Source organism: Bombina bombina, chromosome 12 (genome assembly GCF_027579735.1).
Source record: "Bombina bombina isolate aBomBom1 chromosome 12, aBomBom1.pri, whole genome shotgun sequence".
In the NCBI taxonomy this organism is placed as follows: domain Eukaryota; kingdom Metazoa; phylum Chordata; class Amphibia; order Anura; family Bombinatoridae; genus Bombina; species Bombina bombina.
In genome coordinates this window covers 38882055-38886502 of record NC_069510.1, presented here as the reverse complement: position 1 = coordinate 38886502, position 4448 = coordinate 38882055, and the positions used below count along the sequence as shown (strand labels likewise).

The 4448-nt window shown below is 37.5% G+C and overlaps 1 protein-coding gene across 3 annotated transcripts in view; it reads left to right on the top strand.

Annotated features, from left to right (window-relative positions):
- FBXW5 (F-box and WD repeat domain containing 5) overlaps nucleotides 1-4448 on the top strand; it is a 256286-nt gene that overhangs the window by 103026 nt on the left and 148812 nt on the right. Inside the window, exon 1 of one of the 3 annotated variants that reach the window (XM_053695327.1) lies at nucleotides 3782-3845. The exons of 1 other annotated variant lie outside the window; for it this stretch is intronic. The gene's annotated coding sequence lies outside the window, so the exon portion shown is untranslated. Of the gene's footprint in view, nucleotides 1-3781; nucleotides 3846-3969; nucleotides 4093-4448 lie in introns of those variants that run through there. One more of the 3 variants, XM_053695328.1, reaches the window with a different exon arrangement.

Here is a 4448-nt window from a genome sequence, read left to right as displayed (position 1 = left end):
ACTTCCTAGTGTTTGCTGAGGGGCAGGGAAGCTCTTTTTACTAATCCAATTTTCTGGAAACTAAAGGTATTTGTTTGGAGTTACTGTTTACCTAACCCGCCCCCATGGATAGAGATCTGTTCTCTCACTTCTAATAGCAAAACTCTGTCTATATTGCACAACTCCCCATAAAAGTCTCTGGCAAAAAAAAAAAAAAACACAAAAAAACCCCCTCCAGTACTACTATTTTTTTAATTTATTTTTTTGTTACATAAAAGACCGTTTTAAAAATGTATTACAGGTTTGTTTTTCAACAGCTGCTCCTGTACTGCAAAAAAAAAAGGACCGTTTGGTTTCAATCCTTGGATTAATTACTTACTTTGTGCCCAAAGATCTAAAAATCATCAGCATGGCGAGAAATATCACGCCAACACGACAGAATCAGCACTTATTGGCTAAGTAAAAACCCAATTTTTTTCATGCTTTAGAAAGAGAATTTACTTCTATTATCTATTTTGCTTCCTTCTCAATATGTTTTGTTGAAGAAACAGCAATGCACATAGGTGAGCAAATAACATGACCTACACAGGTGTTAAAAAATGGGGTGGCATTTAAGATGACATTTGTTAATGAAAATTAAATTCAAGAGAAGGAAGATAAACACTGAAAATAGCATGACAGTAAAGAGGTGATTTTAATTTCTGCTGTATCAGATTCATGACAGTTTGGAATAGCCAATAGAATTGGATTGGAATAGCCAATAGAATGCAAGCTCAATCCTATTGGCTGATTGGATCATATCGGGAATTCAAGGGACGCCATCTTGGATGACGTCATTTAAAGGAACCTTCATTGTTCACAAGACGTCGTCAGAAGAGGATGCTCCGCGCCGGATGTCTTGAAGATGGAGCTACTCCGTGCCGGATGGATGAAGATAGAAGATGCCGTCTGGATGAAGACTTCGGCCCGCTTGGATGAAGACTTCTGCCTGCTTCGCTGAGGACTTCTGCTGCTTCGTTGAGGATGGATGTCGGGTCTTCAAAAACTGTAAGTGGGTCTTCGGGGGTTAGTGTTATGTTTTTTTAAGGGTTTATTGGGTGGGTTTTAATTTTAGGTTAGGGACTTTGGGTTGAAAAAGAGCTAAATGCCCTTTTAAGGGCAATGCCCATCCAAATGCCATTTTCAGGGCAATGGGGAGCTTAGGTTTTTTAGATAGGTTTTTATTTGGGGGTGTTGGTTGTGTGGGTGGTGGGTTTTATTGTTGGGGGGGTGTTTGTATTTTTTTACAGGCAAAAGAGCTGATTTTTTTGGGGCAATGCCCCGCAAAAGGCCCTTTTAAGGGCTATTGGTAGTTTATTGTAGGCTAGGGGTTTTTTTATTTGGGGGGGGGGGGGCTTTTTTATTTTCATAGGGCTATTAGATTAAGTGTAATTAGTTTAAATATTTGATAATTATTTTTTTTATTTTGTGTAACTTTGTGTTTATTTGTTTTTGTAACTTAGTGTTTTTTTAATTTTTGTAACTTAGTGTTTTTTATTTTTTGTAACTTAGTAATTCTTTATTGTAGATTTAAATAACTTGAGTAGGGTTAGGTTTTTAAATATATAATATAGTTAATTTAATTGGTAGTTTAATTTAATTTTAGTATAATAGTTAGGGTAGGTTAATTAATAGTTTAATATAGTTTAATGTAAATTAAGTATAATAGTTAGGGTAGGTTAATTAATAGTTTAATATAGTTTAATGTAATTTTAGTATAATAGTTAGGGTAGGTTAGTTAATAGTTTAATATAATTTAAGTATAATAGTTAGGGTAGGTTAATTAATAGTTTAATATAGTTTAATGTAAATTAAGTATAATAGTTAGGGTAGGTTAATTAATAGTTTAATATAGTTTAATGTAATTTTAGTATAATAGTTAGGGTAGGTTAGTTAATAGTTTAATATAATTTAAGTATAATAGTTAGGGTAGGTTAATTAATAATTTAATATAGTTTAATGTAAATTAAGTATAATAGTTAGGGTAGGTTAATTAATAGTTTAATATAGTTTAATGTAATTTTAGTATAATAGTTAGGGTAGGTTAGTTAATAGTTTAATATAATTTAAGTATAATAGTTAGGGTAGGTTAATTAATAGTTTAATATAGTTTATTTTAATTCTAAAGGTAAGTTTAAATTTTTTAAGATAGGGATGAGTTAATATTTATTGTAAAGTTAGCGGGTTGTTAGGTTTAGGGGTTAATAGCTGAATTTAGTTTATGGCGATGTGGGTGTCTGGCGGTTTAGGGGTTAATAGGTTTAGTAAGTGGTAGTGATGTGGGAGGCTAGGGGTTTAGGGGTTAATACATTTATTTAGTTGGCTCCAGGAGCGGGCGGATAGGGGTTAATAACTTTATTTAGTTGCGGTGGGCTCCGGGAGCGGCGGTTTAGGGGTTAATAACTTTATTTAGTTGCGGTGGTCTCCGGGAGCGGCGGGATAGGGGTTTATAACTTAATTTAGTTGCAGTACGGTCGGGGAGCGCCGGGATAGGGGTTAAACAGTTTGGTATAGTGGTGGTGTTTAGTGACAGGGTATAAACAAAGTTGGGAAAAGGCCGAATAGCAGCGAGATCAATGACTGTTACATACCCCCCAACTGTCCCGATTTTCGCGGGACAGTCCCGATTTTAGGGGTCTGTCCCTCTTTCCCGATTTGCTAGCCATCTGTCCCGATTTTCCCCAGGCATTTAAAAAAAAAAAAAAAAAAAAATTTTTTTTTTTTTTTATTTTTTTTTTTTACAATTGTGTGTGTATCTGCATGTATAAGTGTATGCTATGTAGCGTGCTACTGTGCATTTTTGCTGACTTTAAAGGCCAGAATCTAGAATATTAATGGGGAATGCAGAGATTAGTTTTAAAGAATATTAATAAATGTGCAATTAAGATAAAAATATTTAGCAATGTCTTTGCAAAGGCTTATTAAATACAGCGCTCACATAGCCATACCAGTGGTTTGAGCTTGTGTTTGATTTGCTGCCTAAGTGTATTAAAATATATGACTTTATTTAGAATTTTATTTTTATTACTTTGGTCTTATGATTTTTAAGCCCCGCCCACCACATTTCAATTTTTTTGCGGGGGGGGGGGGTGTCCCTCTTTTGAATTTTGAAATGTTGGGAGGTATGCTGTTAGTTAACAACAGTCCGCTGCTTATCGCCCCGTACTTGGTGCGTGGCTTTTTGACAACTTTTTTGATAAATAAGGAGAGCGTATTCAGGTCCGCGGCCACAATGTTAGGCGATGTCAGGTGAGCGTATTGGTGCCGGCGAATGCAGCATAGTTGACGGCTAACAAAATAATGATTCCAAGTCACGTTCATGTCACCCCTTGAGAAAAAAAATAAGATCAGCCATAAATTGTTACAAGAATCTTTACAGACTTACAGTATGCAGCACATTTGCTGGCTTTATGTAATAATTTGCCAATGGCCTCCTCCCATATTCTTACCCTCTGATAAAAGGACAAACTATCAGTTAAATTATTATTATAGATGTCCCCTGCAGTAATAAGCAAATTATATATTGGAAATGTTAGTTTCTGTGGTTTGGAGATAGAATTGGGCAGACCAGAACTTGGTCTACTGTAGACAGAGTTGACAGCAATAGCAGCATATTGATACATTACATTTTATATATAAAATACATTTGATTTTTTAATTCATTATGATTTTTGATGCAGGAGGTCACTGCACCATAGAGAGGAGATCCAGGCACAGACAGGAACGTGAAACCATAGAGAGAATGGATAGGTGGGTGGGGCTGGAAGTTTAATGACCATAGAGATACGATCATAGAGAGGAAAGATCATGGAGAGATAGTCATAGAGGTACATATTTGTTTGTGAGAATTAAATATACGTAAGAAGGTGGGGAGCACACTGAATAACAGCACTGACATGGGGCAGGACTCACTGACTGTAACACTAATTAATGATACGGGGAATTAGTCACTGATAGCAGAATTGGTGGTACAGGGACAGGGCTCACTGACAGCAGCAGTGGCACTGGAGTAGTGCAGTCTGACAGCGGCACTGACACGGGGCACGGCTGACAGCTGCAGTGGCACGGGAGCAGGTATACTGACAGCAACACTGAGCACTGACATGGGGCAGGGCTCACAAGCAGTGGGCTGGTACACTGACAACAGTATTCGTACAGTAGCAGTGCATACGGACAGAAATACAGAGGAATGACACTGTTTAGAACACACTGACAGAAGTACTGACATGGGCAGACCTCACAGCAATGGCACAGGAGGAGGCACACAGCAACACTGACATTGTGTAGAGCACACTGACCGAAGCACATTGGGCAGGACTCACTAATAGCAGTGGTACTCGAGCAGGGTATACTAACAGCACAGGGGCAGGGCATAGTGACAGCTACACTGTTTACTGTCATGGGGCAGGGCTCACTGACGGCAACGATGG